General features: G+C 37.5%; 1 pseudogene; it reads right to left on the reverse strand.

Moving 5' to 3' along the window:
* Positions 1 to 13516, reverse strand: part of LOC135223026 (N-acetylated-alpha-linked acidic dipeptidase 2-like) — a 40141-nt pseudogene extending 26625 nt beyond the window's left edge.
* Positions 13517 to 19349: the final 5833 nt, after the last annotated feature.

Here is a 19349-nt window from a genome sequence, read left to right on the forward strand (position 1 = left end):
TGATATTGGGTAACCTAAATGTAATGCTTGACGGGGGTCGCTTACCAACATTTATAAGGTGGTGATAGTAGTATACCTTTACTGATAACAGTTAATGTCAATGATTCAAACTCGCGATGATAGCTGGCACTTAGCGTTCTAGGGTTACTGAGATCATCTTTGTATGGTTAATGTCTGTTACTATCGTTTACGTTATGAATCCTGGTTCGCCCACGAGAGATAACGTGCTATATATACACAGCCAGGGACGATCTGTATGACGCCAGTGGTCTTAACAGTCGTGTGTTTGCAGCCTTTGTGGAGGTTTATTTGGTAATTACAATTACCTACACTTACGTCAGTGTTAGTTGCGGTTGTTGTGTTTATCTATGTTTGGAATAACTGTTGTAACATATACTAATGGTGTGCACTATAATCTAGATATTATAGAATTATTTGTGGCAATGTTTGTAGGGATGGCGGCGGCAAACAAAGACAACTCCTGTTGAGCATATGCCTGCAAACACACCCAATAATCTGAGACACTAAATAATGTTAAAAGTATACGGTTTGACAACACCTACATCCTTTATATCCCACCATCACTATATTAGTCCACCGATGCACACATTCACTGCATTTCATTTCACAATTTATTTTCACCAAGAGTTTCGGAAACAACATATTATAAATATAATATAATATAAGAAATATAGCAAATTAAAATACTTTCTATAAGAACCCTAGATGGTTGCTAGGGGCGGAGCCAAGTGGCCCATCACACTCAAATACTGGTAACTCAACTAAGTTATGCCGTAAATACAAATCCTGTAGTACTAGGTTATCATATCCAGTAATGTGTTCTTAGCATAGATTAATTAATAAAATAAGACCCTTGCTGCAAAATTGATGTTTTGATGACTATTACAACCCGCGGCGACAAAACCTGGTGTGTAACATCTTTGTGACCAGATTCGTATATTATTGGTAATACAGGTAATTATAGTCCAGTCAATCTAGACAAAATTAGATGTAGCCAAGCACAAGTTGGTAGAGTAGCCATTTACGGTTTTGTGATCCTTGCCCACTTCCAAGTAACATATCAAACGTTTACCATTACTCAAATAGTGGATCCAGGTGATATGAGACGGAGGACAGAGAGAGAGACCTTACAGACCTTACAGACCTTACATCTTGTCGGGTTGCCCCAGGTCCCTCAGTGTGAGGCACCTCTAATGTCTTACCAGAGAGTTGCTAGTACATCTTCCGGTATATTTTGCATCTTCCAATCTTGGATGGTCTGGGATGCAGTTTAGATATTTGTCGAGCTTATTCTTAAACACATCTACGCTCACTCCCAATATATTCCTCAGATGAGCTGGCAACGCATTGAATAGACGCTGCATTATCGATGCTGGTGCGTAGTGGATTAATGTCCTGTGTGCTTTCCTTATTTTTCCTGGTATAGTTTTGGGCACTATTAATCTACCTCTGCTTGCTCTTTCTGATATTTTTAGTTCCATGATATTTTCTGCTATTCCTTCTATCTGTTTCCATGCATGAATTATCATGTAGCGTTCTCTTCTCCTTTCTAGACTATATAATTTTAAGAATTGTAGTCTTTCCAGTAGTCAAGGTCTTTAACTTCTTTCTATTCTAGCTGTAAAGGACCTTTGTACACTCTCTATTTGTGCAATATCCTTTTGATGATGTGGGGGTACCATATCATATTGCAATATTCAAGTGGACTACGAACATATGTTTTATAAAGCATAATCATGTGTTCAGCTTTCTTGTTTTGAAGTGCCGTAACAACATTCCATTTTTGCTTTACATTTTGCCAACAAAGTTGCTATTTGATCATTGCATAAACACCTGTTCCTATTCATCATCACACCAAGGTCTTTAACTGCTTCCTTATTTGTGATTGTCTCATTATTAGGTCCCTATATGCATATAGCTTTCCTTCTCTGTCTCCATAATTTATTGATTCAAATTTATCAGAGTTAAATACCATCCTATTTACCTCTGCCCAATCATATACTTTGTTAAGGTCTCTTTGTAGAGCGTTCCTCCATCTTCATCACAAGTAATTTCTCTACTTATTCTTGTGTCATCAGCGAAACTACTCACTACCGAATCCTTAACATTACTGTCTATGTCTTCAATCATAATAACAAACAATATTGCAGCTAGCACCGTACCTTGTGGCACACCGGATATTACCTTGGTTTCATCCGATTTCTCATCGTTTGCAATAACTATCTGTTTTCTGTTGTGTAAAAATTCTTTTAACCATCTTCCTACTTTATCTACGATATTGTGTTTCTAATTTTCTTTGCTAATATATTATGGTCTACTTTGTCAAAAGCTTTTGCAAAGTCTAGATAAACCACATCTGTTTCATTTCCGCTTTTCATATTTTTGAATATGTTCTCACGGTGGACTAACAGTTGGGTTTGTGTGGACTTTTTCCGGGTACGAAACCGTGTTGTCCTATATTAAACAAATTATTTTTTATTAAATGTTTCATAATATTTTTCTTTTTTTCATTCACCCTTTCATACACTTTCATAATATGTGATGTTAGACTCACAGGTCTATAATTACTTGCCTCTAGTCTTGATCCACTTTTGAAAGTAGGGGTGATATATGCTAATTTGTGCTCATCATAAATCTTGCCTGTATCTACACTTTGTCTAATAATATTGCAAGTGGGCTTTGCGATAGAATGAACTACTTTCTTTAACAAAATAGCAGGGACTCCATCCGGCCCTGCAGCAGCTCCATTTTAATTTCATTAATTGCCTGCACAATATCAGCTTCATTAATTTCTATGTCAGCTAAATATTCACTATTTTCTTCCCTTACTTCTATATCATTATCTTCATTATCTATTCTATTGGGGTGAATTCTCTCTTATATCGTTCTGCCAGTATGTTGCAAATAAATTTCCTTTTTTTCATTCGTTAACTAATCTCCCTTCAATTCTCAGAGGGCCTATTTCGATTCTTCTTTTATTCATCTTCTTCGCATATGAGTATAATAGTTTGGGGTTTTGCTTGATATTTAATAGGGTTTTTTCTTCCAAGTCCCGTTTTCATTTTCTTTTGATTGTATAATCTTTTGTTCTGCATGTTTTCTATCTACTTTTTAGTTCTATAACTTTCCATGCATTTTTTTCTTTTGCAAGACCTTTTTTCCACTTTCTGATTTTTCTGGAACAAGATCCTTCTGTCTCTTGGTATGGCATGAATGATGTTTACTTTTCTTTCTTTTCGTATATATTTTTCCACTATTTTCTCCAATATTTTTATATAATATCTCCGTATTTACCCTTATGTCATCACTTACGAAAATGTTATCCCAATCTTTGTTTAATTCTTCATTAATTCTGACCTTTTATATATTTTTACTGTAGAAGTTGTATTTTCCATATCCTTCCCACTTTTTCATTTCTTGCTTATCTCTATTTTCACTTGCTTTGGAATGAACTGTTAATTCTATGACATTATGGTCTGAAATACTCGCATTATAAACTATTATTTCTTTAACATAATTCATCTCGTTCACAAATACTAGGTCTAAAGTATTTTCCTTTCTTGTTGGCAGGTGATTTATTTGTTGAATGTTGTATTCTAGTAGCATATCTAATAGCTTTTCAAATTGCCTCTTATCTTCTGCACTACTATTACTCTCTTTTTTATATGTATAAGTACAACCACAATCTCCTATTCGTTCTTTCCATTCTACGAAAGGGAAAGTTGAAGTCACCAGATAGGAGAATAGTCCAGTCCTTGTGATTTTACTATATATCATCCAATTTTTCAATTATTAAGTCAAACTCTTTAGTATTAGGAGGTCTATATATTACTATGTTCATCTTTTAATTTTTCAGATTCAAATTCTACCGCTATTAGTTCACATTCTGAGTTACTATATTTCTCATATATTTTTCCTTGTTTTTGTCTTTCCCATACCTATTGCGGTTACCCCTTGATTTCCATTTTTTCTATCTGATCTATAAGTTTGGAACCCTTTTTCATTTGATCATCATTCCCAGTCTCTTGGGAATACCAGGTTTCACTTATATTCATTATATCTATTTTCTTTTATTTTCGGGTTAGTTCTTCTAAGTACTCTATTTTTCTTTTTGAGTTACTCGTAACTAAACCCTGCGCATTCATCACTATGATGGTTTGCGTGTTTTCTCCTTCATTTAATAATGGTAGTAATAAGGATTTTCCCATGTCTCCTTTCCGTTCTGGTATGTTGTCTTTTTTCATTTCCAGAAATTCTGACATTAAAAATCCAACTTTTCCATAATATTTGATATTCCTTCATCATAATTATTCATTTTGTCTGAATCTGCAATTTTCTCCGTTTCTGCAATATCCTCTTGCATAATAAATACAGTTATTATCTCTTGAGTAGAATTTCGGAGATGAGCTTTGAAATTTTTTGCTGACACCTCTGCATATCTCATGGGTGGTTTGTTTTCTCTTTTACCTGATATTCTTGATTCTCTCTTATTTGTTTCTTTCTTATTTGGATTTTATTACTTGGTTGGTTATTTATTGATTATGATTCATGGCTACAGGGTGCATATATTTGCATTTTTTGTCGAACTTACATCCTTTTCCTTCTTTTAGGTTTTTACATATTTTGGATGCAGATCTCTGCAATCATCCCCATATCCATCTAAGTATGCACATTTACCATATATTTCATAGTTTTGACATATATTAGGATGTTTGTAGTAACATCTTTCTCCAAATCTGCAATTCCCTCTTTTCAAAAGTTGCAGATTTTGTCTTTCTTGTCTATTTTTTCTTTTTCTCCATTTCCCGTCATTGTGTAGATCTGGTAGAGCCTCTTCGGGTTTGATTTGCTTTTCTGTTGTCATATCGTAATTTATTTCTTCGTAGGTATGCTGCTTTATTGCCTCATATGTAGTATCAATGAGTATCTCTGCATCCATACTTTTATCTTGTTCTTTGTTTTCCTTATTTTTTTCTGTCATTCATTTTTGTTTACTTCTCTTCCGTTTTCCTCTTCTTCTTTTCTTCTTCTTCTTCCTCTCCTCTTCTTCTTCATCCTCAACTATTTGTACATTCAATCTGATTTAATAACATTGTCTATCCATGATAGACATGTTGAACAAAAAATTCTTGTATCTTTCTCAAATCTTGAGAAGAGAGAGAGAGAGAGAGAGAGAGAGAGAGAGAGAGAGAGAGAGAGAGAGAGCTGCTTATAGGATAATGAAAAAGAAAGATATTTCCGTCTGAATAACATTAATATGAATAGTCAGTTCCAACAATATTTAAGGCTTTTTATATAGACAAAATGATTGATAACGATTTAAAACAATACGATGTGATAAGATTTCATAATAATTATTTTCCAAAATATATACGATAACATATTTCTTAAAGCAGGTCTCGAATATGTCCGTCAGGTTAATAACTGAACACGAATAAAAGCTCTCTCTCCTCTCTCTCTCTCTCTCTCTCTTCTCTCTCTCTCTCTATATATATTATATATATATATATATATATATATCTTTATTCATATACATTTTATTCATTATTGCATTTCTTTGCATGATTACCGTAATTTCCCTCCTCCTCCCTTTCGAACCATTCTAACTATGTACTGGTTGTTTGAACGAAGGCCACACCTTTCAGAGCAAGAAGGGCATGAGAATATCTTTCATTTACTCTGATAAGTGCCTTAATTATCCCCATTAGACATCACTGCATATTTTTGCCGATTAGGCTGTGGCTTCAAATAGCTATTTCCAAACTAAGATCCATATCCGGTGCTTTGGTCAAATTTTATCGACGAAAATCAATCAGACACAGCCTGAAATACACAACAGTTTCAATGAACCGTCAAATTCCCGCATCATGCGTGAGAGGTTGTTTTGCTTCCCGATGAAATTCGAGCCTTGTATGTGTGCTCAATGTGTGCTCAGACATGAATTCCAATCATGTTGACTCGTGAGGTTCTGAGACTGCATAAACAAGTGGTCGAATGAGGTAACATTTTCATTGTTTGTCACTTACCAATTTCATATCTGGTCGTTTACTTTAGTTTTTTGCGGTGTGATCGACGAAGTCTTCCCATTGGCAGTCCATGGAACAAGTTTAAGATACACTATTTTTCACCAATAAACTGACCATTTGTAACAACTGCACTTTCCGAGATAATTGGTTAACAAGCAAACTGCTGCTACGGCTCAGTCCACCATTACTGCTTGAGGCAGCGATCGAGTTATGTAGTTCACCACAACACAAGAAGCACACCCGTCACCAAACTTCGAGCGTAAACAATAGTGCATTAAATTCCGACCAGTGGCGATTCTAGGGCGGGTGGGCATTGGGGGGCAGCTGCCCTCCCAGATTTTGGCCATGCCCCTGGTTTGCCCCCCCCCCCTCTTTTTTTTAATGAAATATTATATATAAAATGAATCATTATTGAATATAACAATAGCCACTAACTTGTCACACAACATGATTTGGTTATATTGCTAACACTCATATTGAGTGAATCAGTAAATATACAGGGAACAGAAAATCAAAACTTAAATCACAGAGAGACAACCAGTTCGCGTTTAAAAAGCAATGATATTTGAATTAGTATCCCTTGAGGCTATGAAAACTAAAAGTTTTCTGTAACACTATCACAAACAGTGTCACACATATTAATGCAATTATGAATGTTACTATCTTATGCTGCATATCAAAATAACAAAACTCTCCATTTTGATGTATTTTGTATCTGTAATTCATACATCACTTGAAATAAAGATAAATGTATATCTATTAAGAAATAAGAAATGAAGGGTTTTTTTTTATTATTCGACTTCAACACCGCAAAGTTACCACAGTAACAGTATTCGCTGGAGCATGTCATGAAATTGTAGGTGAAAACTCCAAGCTAAATGTAATTTTTACAAAGGCCTGTTTCCAGCATAACTCCTGCACTCATGTACCATTACATAATGTAATCGATACTAGTAATTGTCCCTAACATATATGTTGACAGTCCCGAGCAATGTTTACAGTAGATTAGAGTTTTTTTATTTATAGCTCTGTGGCGTGTTCAAGTCTGAAGTGCATCAGCAAATACAAGGAAGTCTCCTATGAAAATGCTTCATTACGTCTGGAATATACTTTTGAAGGAGACTTCTGCAGATGATACTGGAGCTCGAGCTGTATTTGCCAGAGGTTTACTTGCTCAGATGGATGCAGAATTTGTTTGTTTATAGCAGTTTTTTTCTGAAATGCTTGGAAAAATAAATAAAGTATCTCAGCAGCTGCAGGACAAACAGGCAGACCTCGGAAAAGCAGCTAAACTTATTTCTTGTCTTCGTGAAGATTTAGCTGATGTAAGAAACTCCAACGTAATTGAGAATTACTCTAATAGGGTTGACGAACTCTGTAAAAAATGAGATTTCCCCAACAGTGACAAGAAAACTTCGACAGCTCAGTGATTTTATCATGCTGGGCACAACTGGCCAGAGAGTTGTGGAGCAAAGTCATCACAACACGTCACAATATTGTATGAAGTACTAGACTGTTTAAATAGTGAATTAGATCGTCGTTTTTTCCAAAGATTCATGTGTGATCTTCTGTGGCATTTCAGCTCTCTGTCCTGCAGGACAGACGTTCTTACATGAGGATGACTTGAAGTCATTTGCTTTATCATATTCAGTTAATCAGAGTGATTTAAAACACGAGCTACCTTTAGTTAAGAAATTGCTCCAGAAAGAACCTCAGTCACCTACAGCATTGGTGGAGTTTTTGTCATTTATTCAGCCATATAAATCTGCCTTGATTGCTTATACAGGTTACTGTTGATAGCTGTAACACTTCTTGTTACTTACTAGTGCTTCTTGTGAAAAAAGTTTTTCCAAAATGAAAATAGTAAAAACATTTCTTAGAAATTCAATGACTAGTGAGAGACTAAGTAACACTGCATTATTATCAATTGAAAGTAAACGGGCTGAGATTATTGACTTAGATAGTTTTTAGATGAGTTTGGCAGCCGACATGATAATCGTAGATTTAAACTGCACTAAACATTTTGAGAATTGTCCCGAAAATGGTCCATATCTGTTTTGAGTTCAAATGTGTATTATAAAAACTTACCATTCTTTAATAATTGCATATTGTTATGAATTATATATAGTTTTGAATGTCGAAACAACATTTTGAGAATTTTCATGATAAGCCTCATATCTGTCTGTTCATTTCATTAATTAAAACCTTTCCGTACTTTGTTCAAATGTGTATTATACAAACTTGCCATTCTTTAATAATTACATATTGTTTGAGATTGTATATAGCTTTAAATGTCAAAGTTGCATTTTCAGAATGGTCATGACATGGTTCATATATGTCTGTTTATTTCATTAGTTAATACCTTTCTTTAAGTTGTGCAAATGTGTGTTACACAAACTTAACATTCTTTAATAATTTGCATATTGGTTGGGATCGTATATAGTTTTGATTGTCAAACTGAACCTTTTCAGAATTGTATATCTGTTCATTTCATATAGTTACTACCTTTCTTTATTTGGTTCAAATGTGCATTATATTTATACATACTATCCATTCTTTAATGTTTGCGTATTGTTTGGAACTGTATATATAGTTTTGAATGTTAAATTTCCATATCATGCAAGTCAGGTAGAATATCAGATGGATGATTTAGTTGTTTTGCTTAGGAATCAAACAAAATTCCATATGAACCTTTACCTTTAGTCCCAAAATGTTTCCAAAATTGTAATTATTTTTACCGTCACCTTTTCTATGATGCCCATCCAACAATTATCTTTGCCCCAGAGTTGCCCCCCCCCCCCCCCCCCCCCCCCCCCCCCCCCCCCCCCCCCAACTTTCTGAGGGGTAGAATCGCCACTGATTCCGACAGGTAATCCTAGCAAGATTTTAAGAAACTTTGGGAGCAACGCTTTGTGTCCCAATATATCTTTTCCGACTCTAATGAACCATCCTATCCAAGTGGCATTCCAAAGACTGGACAAAAATTATATATGCCTAGGCCAGTCTTTAAGATAAGGTCTATTCACAATGAACTGAACATTAAAATCGCCTTTTGAGAATACTCCAAACGCTAGAAATTTGGACAAAGGAAGGTCAAACGTATTGAGAACGTGTCTACCCAGTGTGGGCTATAGGATTGCACCAGGTCTAGACCTTGGGACTGTAATTCATATAATACAAAATATATACTCTGGCGAGATCCAAACTTGACAGGATAGAATCTGATGCCAAAAGTGCGAAGCAGCAGAGGCAGGAATTAAAATAAACAAAACTCCAACTGGTCACGGAGATTAAATGTATGATAGTGCTGCCTTTTGTGCAGATAATCCGTGTAGAGCAAAACTAAATGACCACGAGAACTTTATAAAACAAAAAAAAGAAAAAAAACTTGTCATTTTTATAGCGAAAAAACAAAAATATACACCACCGAAAACATTTACAGATACGAGCATACAATTAATGGCATAAAGTGAGAAAGCGTGGGAAAAACTTCGAAAATAGTAAGCACATACTACTATTTTAGCATTTCCCGTGAATTGGAAATAAAGAAGTTCAAACTTCAAAACACATTATGGATCACTTAAAGCTTGTTCAAAACACAGTTATGACATAGAAGGACTATCCAGAAAAGCTGTAAATGAAACTGTAGAACGGGCCTCCCCAGATGGACCAAAAGAGGGAATACAGGAGACCCTCAAGAATTAAAATCTTTACTAATAGTAGTGGTTCTCAACCTTTATTAACCACGCCACCCCCTCTAAACAGTCTGTCCTTCCTTCCACGCCCCCCTTGCATATGTGAGTAAAATTCCCTCTCCCAGACTTAAAATAAAAAATAAGAGAAAAAGAAGGGGTTTCGAGGGATAGGGAGGGAGGTCAATCATTACAAAACATTGTGAGCCCAACGAACCTAACCATACTCGGTTTTATTCCATCTGTCCATCCGCCTGTGGTGTTTGCGTATGGTAACATTGCGTCCCGGGCTTTAGATAGTTACATTCAACTTACATTCAACAATAATAACAATATCCTATTTCGAATATTAACGGTGTAATTCGCATACAGTAAATTATTAAAACACTTTTCAGTTGCAAATGTACACCCAGATATCCTTTTATTTACCTAGAGCTTACACATAGCGTAACTATTTAAAGCCCGGGACGCAGTGTTACCATACAAAAACACCACAGGCGGGTGGACAGATGGAAAAAAACCGAGTATAGAGTAGTAGACTCTGGGAAAGTAACGTTATAAGGCGATAATATTTTTGCATTTTTTCATAAACTTCTGGATATTAGTTCCTCACCCGTTAAGAGAATAATGAATATAATCAGCGAATTTTTTTATTCATTTTTCCCTGGGGCTCGCGCCTCCCCTGGAAATTACTGACCTCCCCCCCAGGTTGAGAACCGCTGATTTAAAGCAACAGAATGCTGAAAGCCGCCAAAGGCACGAGTGTGAATCAGCTTTCAAGTGGCCCAGCCTGGCACCTATGAGGTCATTCAGAGCTGAAGGGGAAATTGAGAGTAAAAAGGTATAACAAGAGAAAAACCTCGTATTTGCACTGGGAAACAATTGTTAGGAAAGGATGAAAAGTAAGGTGGAAGAGAGAGAATATGAACGGAGGTTCAGTAAAAGCATCGAAAGGGGGGGGGGGGGGGGGGGGGTAACATCTCGGGGCCAAAAGGACGCTGAGAAGAACCTACAGATCGAATAGATCAAGACGTAGTGAAAACTGGTCACCGTATAAAACAGCCAGAAATCAGTACAACTACTTAATTATGAAAACCAAGAAAATATATTACAATAAAATGTTTAGTGAAGAGAAAAATCTTTTTAAAAAATCCATGAAAATTTAGCCGAAATATTTGGACTCAAGAAAGGAAAGGTTCTACACCCGATGCAACTAGAGACAATTAAAACACGACCGATAACTTCGTGAACTACTTTGAAAAAAATAAATAAAATAAAGAGAATCTGTCACAGTTTAGATGAGGAGGACCCTCCACGTCGCCCGGTTATCACGAGAAATAGAAAATTCAGTAAAATTAAAAAAAATTAATATGAATGACTTCGAAAAATTATGAGAAAAGCAAAAAATACCCATAGTGAAAATGATCCGTTTATCGTAAGTGATTTCAAAGAGGCAAAAACTTTGATCAGTTGCGGAGCTATATTTTGACAGTATCAAAATGGGTTTAGCATAGGCGTCCTTCCCAGATAGCGAAAGGCTTGCTTGTATAAAGCCGGCCTATGAGGGAAAAGGCGATAAAGAAACTGTAAGCTTCTATAGACCAATATCGAACCCATCGTCCCTATCAAAACTTATAGAAATGGTAGTTCAAGAACAAACGTGGAAACACTTGAAACAACTGAGCATCAATATATTCACATTGCGCGCAATTATAAATGATATGGTAAAAATTATATCAAACGGAAAACGTGACATCCTGGTTATGCTCTACCTAAGTGCTGCTGTATTCGACACAGTTGACCACAATCTGCTGCTTGAAGACCTGAGAGCAGTAGGCATAGAAGATGATGTACTTAGAAAACAGGAAGGTTACAGTGGTTACATCAAATGTGAAATAAGAAAGGAAAGACCTAACGAAAGGAGTGCCCCAACAACGTTCTGGGTCCAGTGGTATTTGGCACTTACGCTATTGAACTATATCTAGAATTCTAAATAAGCACTAGGTTAAGTATAAACTGTCTGCTGATGATACTCAGTTCTATTTTCTCTCGAAACGGTAGAAGACGCCATAAGTACAATTGATGCAATAATGAAAGATAGAAAAAATGGACGTCTTCGAGGAAATTGAAAAACTTCACGAAATCAAAACTGAGTGAATGTTATTTGGATCTGACGATGCACTACGAAAATAAGAACGCTCCAAGAGGTTGCTTCATCAACAATAGATATTGTAGCAACAGTGAGGAACTTGGGAGTGTTTATTGATAATAAATTGTCAATGAAGAACCATATATTGCTTATTGTAGAAACCTGTAACTATCACATTAGAAACATTGCATTTATTAGAGAATACCTAAACGAAGATATTCTGAAAACAGCAATTTCCAACCAAATACTGTCGAGGCTTGACTAATGCAACGTTATATACTTAACGGTCTCCACACTACCTACTACGAAAATTGCAAGGATTCATATAGGCTATTTGAACCTACAACAATTTGTAAGTCAGGCGAGAGAGCATTTGTTCATTGTGCGCTGAGACTACAACAAAATACCGCCTGAAGTGAGGATCACAAAAAAGAAAGCAAATTTTAAAAAAGAACTAAAGACTCTCTTATTCAACAGGAGCAACGATACTGACGAGAAAACACTAAAAGACAATTATGAAGTATAAGAAACACCTTACTTTAAAAACGTGCAAGGGCCAACTAGAGAGGGAATTATCCCTGTGGAGGGCTGTACATAAAACCAAACAAAGTGCAGTATACAACGCACAGCGTGTGCACTGACGGCACTATTCCCCGTACGGATACTGGATTCTTTGTGGAAATGACCTCAAATATACACTTCTAATAATGCCACTGTGAATGTGAGCTAGCTAATCTATACATACTTTTTGGTATTTGTTAAATACATTCTATCATTTATTCTTGCAAATTAAGAATTTTTAATGACAAGAAGCCGACTTGCAGTTGTCTAATTTTCTCATAAACTTAAACAAAATAGAAAACTATATACTATCTGTCAAAATACTCATATCAGAACATTTTTGCTGCAAAAACAGCAAGGTCCAAGGACATAAAACCTAGACGGAAAGGTCGGGCATCCTAAGGTCCATAATCGCAATAGGAGCACCCTATAAATGGAGGATTCCTCTCCGTGTACACAAGTCTATACTGAGGCAAAGTCCTCAATTCTTCAGTTATGATCCTCTTAATCCAATTCATTTGCAAAGTCTAGAGTTCTTGTCGGTATCATTTAGTTGAATTTTATTTGTATGGTGTTTTTACGTTGCATGGAACCACTGGTTATTCAGCAACGGGACCAACGGCTTTACGTGACTGCCGAACTACGTCGAGAGTGAACTTCTACAACCAAAAATACACATATCTCACCCCTCAATAGAATGCCCGAGAATCGACTTCGCGGCCACGTTGGCCCGGAAGGCAACGATCTGGAAAACTATAACGCGCTGGACCAAATTTCTCGTGCAAGTTGCATATGTGGATCAATTTGCAACTAGCCAGCTGCAGATCTCTCGGAGGAGAAAATCAAAAACTAAGTTTTCAGTAGAGATACTTCGGGAATATTCACTGCTTTCCAAACATCGCGACCCACAGCAACATAAAGCCTTCCTTACCTGAGAAAATTTCTGATATTGTCAGGATTGATGTTGTTGATGATGTATTCTTCTAGATCTTCCATTGACACCTCCTTCGTTGCTTCTTCGGACCTCTTCTCTCTTTCCGATAAAGTCACCACTACAACCACTGTCATGGAGAGTAAACAACCGATTTAGTCACAGTTTCAAAGGCATTACATTGCAACTCGTCTATTTTGAACGTCATAAGATTATTCAAGATTGAAAAAGAAACCCACAAAATCACTGTGTATAACGTGTTTACTTATAAATATTTTCATTTTATTTTACTCCACACTCGAGTACTTTCAGGCCCTATCTGTGGCCCAATTTCTGAAGACTGCTGGGTCTTGACCCAGGCTGACAACCTACACATCTCTTGAAAATGGGCCACAGATAGGGCCCGAAATTACTCGAGTGTGGAGTAAAATAAAATGTAAATACTTATAAGTAAACACGTATACAAAGTGATTTTGTGGGTTTCTTTTTCAATCTTCAGAAGAAAACTAAAAGAAGTTTTTGTTTCATTATTTAAGATATCGGTAAACTACGAATGTTATAGTTTAGCTGCTGCATGCTGCTTATGAAAACAGACGCGTGTTGAGAAGCAGTCACAAGCGAAGAAAGTGCAAACACTATGCACTACAGGTGCCAAAATTTCATCAATATCTCGTATTGATTAAAACCCCGAAACATAAAGAACATTCTTTAGATAGACACTGTGAAAAAATAAAATGTCGTTGTACAGTGTGACCCCGTTTATTCTTTTAAGAGGGTCTTTGCTGTGAGTTCTATCAATCAAGGCAGCGCCAGTCCCAGGTCGATCAGTTGCATTCACAGTGACTGTGTTGCAACGCCCATTCCAGTACTTCGCAGTCTTTTGTCGTCAGCAACAGTTTCCTTCGATCTCAAATAAACGAAAAAAACGAATCATATTCTTTCCAGTCCTTCGCCGTCCCTGGTCATTTCCCCCGAATTCCAAGTTACTTACTTACTTTACTTTATCTTCCCGCCACTGGCCAGTGGCATAAGGCTGATACAGTTCCTCTCCATCTGTCTCTATCCCGAGCCATTTCCCTTGCTTCCTCTAGGTTTTGGATTTCATCCTCAAGATCCCTGACAATTATGTCTATCCACCTCGTTCTTGGTCTACCCAGCGGTCTTCTTCCTATTTGTACTGCTCTCAGTGCTCTCCTGGGGTCTCTATTCCCATCCATCCTCTCAACATGTCCAAACCATTTCAGCCTTTCCCTCTTCAACCTGGTACTGACTGGCCTTTGCCTCAATCTCACCCTGATGTCTTCATTTCTAACATAATCATCCCATTTAATGCCAAGTATCCTTCTCAACAGTTTCATCTCAAAAGCATCCAACCTTTTCTCCTCTGTTCTGGTCAGTGCCCAGGTGGACGAGCCATACATCAGGACTGGTAGTACTACTGCATTGAATATTCTCATCTTAGTTCTCCAAGCTGATTTCATGCATTGACCAAACGTTTTTTCTCAGAACCTCAAAAGCTCTTGCTGCTCCTAGTTTTCTTCTTTGTATATCTTCAATTTGCCTCCCGTCCTGCTGTTACCACACTTCCCAAGTAAACAAACTTCTCAACTTGCTTGAGTTCCTGTCCTATGATTGTCATATCCTCCATGTGCACCAATATCATCCTTACTCACAACCATGATCTCGCTCTTCTTTGTGCTGATGTTCAATCCAAAATTCTGTGTCTCTGTCTCCATCCTCATTACCATACCTACCAGCACCAGCCACGTATCAGCAACCAACCAAACAACATCATCAGCAAAAGTCCAAATCCATAAAAACTGCTCCACCAATACTAGCCCATCTGTTTTCGTTCTCCATCACTCTTCTCATTATAGGGTCAATATTACATTAAACAATGGTGGTGACATAACACATCCCTGTCTTAGCCCACTTCCAACTGGGAACCAGTCACTTTGCTGTCCATCCAGCTGTACACAGCTGCACACTCCTTGGTACCAGTTCTTTAATATCCTTATCACTTTCAGTGGTATACCATAGTGTTCTGCCACTCTCCACATTCCATCTCTCCATACTGAATCATACGCTTTCTCCAAGTCTATAAAAGCACAGAATATTGGCTTTGCATACTCCCATCTCTTCTCAATTATCTGCCTTAAGGTGAAAATTTGATCCACTGTTGACCTTCCACTTCTAAAACCACACTGCTGTTCTCTAAGTTTCTCTTCTACTATAGGTCTTATTCTGTTAAGTATACTCTCATGAATATCTTCCCTGGACTGACAGTAAACTATGCCCCGATAGTTACCACACTCCCTTTTGCTTCCCTTATTTTTTATATATTGGTATCATAATTGCCTTTTTCCAATCACTTGGTACCACCTTCTGTTTTCCAAACTATGCTAAAAACCACTCTTAATGCTTCTATCATCCTTCGTCTCCTGCTTTTAGCATCTCTGCAGTTACCCGCACACGCCAGCAGTTTTTCCATTTTTTACAGATTTTAAGGCCTCTTTCACCTCTTCTGCACTAATATCTTCTTCTGTACCTCCAGAGCCTCGTTTAATCGCAATGCACTCATCCCTACCGGTAGTATCAAACATTTAGGAGTCTTTTCAAAATACCTTGTAAACAGATTCCTTTTCTCCATTTCGTCTGTGACCAAGTTCCCATCTTCATCCAACATGCCATCACTCCCTCCAAACTTTTTCTGGCTTGCGTTCCTCAAGAATCTCACAGCTGCAAACATAGCCCTGCTCTCGCCAATTTGCATAGCTACTTCAACTTCGGTAGCTCTTTCTTTCCAAAACATGTTTTGGTCATGCTTCATCCTATCACTTAGTTCTCTCAGCTTTCTATTTCTTCGTCTTTTTAGTTGTTGTTTCTTCTCTAGGTCTTGTTCATCGTCCATTTGAACTCTCAACCTTTGTTGTTCTTCACTTAAAACTTTTGCTTCATCACTGAACCAAGGTTTGCTGTTACTTCTCTTATAACCTAACACCTCTGTTGCTACGTCCTTAGTATCTGAACTTAATATTGCCCAGCATTCCTCTTAATCCATATCCATATTTTTCCATACCAATTAATGCCGCAAATTTACCTCCTACCTTCACCTCATACTGTTGTTTAAACTCTTTCATTTCTCAACTTATCCACATCAAACCTTATAGTTCACCTTTTTCTTGATTGGCCTGTAACTTTATTCTAATTTGGATATTACGAGTTTGTGGTCAGAAGGAACACGGCAGCCCCTAAAAGTTCTGGTGTCTAATATAGACTTCTTCCATTTCTGATTTACAATAACATAATCTATCAAATTTTGTGCCAATCCATTTGGCGACACCCATGTAGTTTTGTGCTCTAATTTATGGTTGAAATATGTGTTTGTTATAGTAGATAACCCAGATGCACCACATAGCTCTAGGGAGTCTTCTCCCATTATCATTTTAGCTCCCAATTCCAAATTTCCAATTGTTCCCTGAAAGCAATCATACTCTCTCCTACTTTAGCGTTAAAATCTCCCATCAGTAACAACATATCATGTCTTCTAACCCTCTGTATAACTCCAGTTTAGCTTTTCATAAAATTCATCCTTCTCTTCTTCTCCACTCTCTTCATAGGGGCATACACCTGTATAACGGTGATGTTTGTAATTTACCTCGCAACCTACAAGTGACTATTCTCTCATCAATACATTCATAATGCTCCAACACTTTTTTTCAGCTTTCTTACTCAAAGCAATTGCTACACCTCTCTCATGTTCTCCCTGGTCTTTACCAGAATAGATGAACAACAATCCTCTAGTCTTACTTTTCCACACCCAAGCCACCTAGTTTCACTCAATCCCAGCAATTTCCAACCGTTGTATCTCATTGATTTCCTGGTGCCACTAAACTTGATCTTCCTGTCATATACATTGTTCTTGCATCTTTAGACATCCAACTCGACAACTTTCTTTTGTGTTGGAAGGGTGGCCGGGGGACTTCCCTTCTGGTGAGGCATCCTCTGACCATCTTCCACCAACCTCCTCCACCATGTCGTGGGGGTTTGGGAGAAGCATCATGTGAGCCAGTTCGAAGTAAGGACCAAGGTCCATGGCCACCCTGGCTCGGGCCTCATTAGTATTCTCAGGACCATGGTGAAGCTCACATCTCCCAATGTTCGCAACCCCAACTGTATCAGTTTCTGTCGTAGGGGTATCTTTTTATGAGCAGGTTTAGAGCCCACACCCATTCTCCCCATTTATCCGGGCTTGGGACCGGCATGGCAATAAGTAGCCAATATGTCTTTTCATTTAGTCCTATTGCCTTTGATTCGACATAGAAGTCCTATACTCCGTTTTTTTCCATCTGTCCACCGCCCTGTGGTGCTTTGCGCATGGTAACACTGCGTCCCGGGCTTAAATAATATTCTATTTTCGAAATTTAAACGGTGTAATCCGCATACAGTAAATTATTTTAAAACACTTTTCAGTTTGCAAATGTACACCCAGATATCCTTTTCTTTACCTAAAACTTACACATAGCGTAACTATTTAAAGCCCGGGACGCAGTGTTACCATGCGAAAACACCACAGGCGGGTGGACAGATGGAAAAAAACTGAATATAGTTATTTACGAATACTGAAAAAAAAATGAGTTAAGGCCCCTGAATAAGCTGAGAAAGCCATGAGGAGGGCCTCCAGAATAAAACAAGAATAAGGCCTTTAATGCTTCCTCAAACCATCATTACAACAACATTGAACACAACATCTTAAAGAATCTGGGAAATTCATCCATATCAGACACTTGAAAGTGACCTCAGGCAGTCTATAGTAGATTCACATCAACCGTGCATTTGTCGTCTAGGCCAGTCCCTTACGACGCTCCTGATTGGCTGTTGATAAGCCAATCACAGGGCTGAAAACTCTCACTCTCGAGAGAGAGTTCACATGGGTAGGATCTATGTTCCACCTCTCCACAGGTATACGTCTTTTAGGAGAGTTGGAACATACATCCTGTCTATGTGAACTCGAGAGAGAGACAGAGTTTCCAGCCCTGTGATTGGCTTATCAACAGCCAATCAGGAGCGTCGTAAGGGACTGGCCTAGACGACAAATGCACGGTTGATGTGAATCTCCTATAGTCCCTGAGGAGCAGTCGTGTTACCCGAGCTGTTGTTGTCAAGGGCAGATATGACTGTCATATCAAGTGTTTATCAGTCGTAGTTGTCGCATTCTGTCGGACTTCATTTAGCAAATTATCGAGCTATCGTCCTCATACACAATCATCGAGCTGTAAACCTAACAGCCAGAATAATCGGGCTGTAGACTAGTCCTAACGAAAGTATAGGCTTGACCGCTAGGCCTACAAACAAAGATATTGGAACTATTTTAAGGAAAGAGCGCGAAGACCCAACATCCACATTAGCTTATTTTCTTTGTTTATTAAAGGAAGATAGACAATGTTGCACTCAATAAGTTATAAACAATACATCTTTTCGGTGCCGCTTTTGCGTGTCCTACTGATCAGTTTCTGCTTTCGTGTGCATCCTACCACCACCATTGTATCCTACACTATTAACGTAAGAGATTATCATTTATCGTTGTAATATAAAATTTAAAAGCAATAAAAATTATTAAACAAAAAATTTAACTAAAAATTAATAAAACAAAATACTTGAAGTCTTCCAATAAAAACATTCTGAACGTCATTTAACGCATCGAGAAAAAAGTCGGCACTATTCCCCTTTAAAAACCTCCAAGACCTCTGCTCCATGTCCCTGCCCCTGCGTGTGATGGCTAGGCACTCCTCGTTTTCTCTTCATTATCTTAATCTTGCTTTCGGGTAAAGATTTTTTTCAATTTGTTGAGTATGAGGAGAAGCACTACGATCAACAAAATTGACTTGATGGTTTACGATGCGATGTTCATATCCTACTATGAGATTCAGGGCCTCTGTAACACGGTTTTTTCGCAATAACTCTATATC

The sequence above is a fragment of the Macrobrachium nipponense genome, chromosome 8, assembly GCF_015104395.2.
Source record: "Macrobrachium nipponense isolate FS-2020 chromosome 8, ASM1510439v2, whole genome shotgun sequence".
Taxonomy (NCBI): Eukaryota; Metazoa; Arthropoda; class Malacostraca; order Decapoda; family Palaemonidae; genus Macrobrachium; species Macrobrachium nipponense.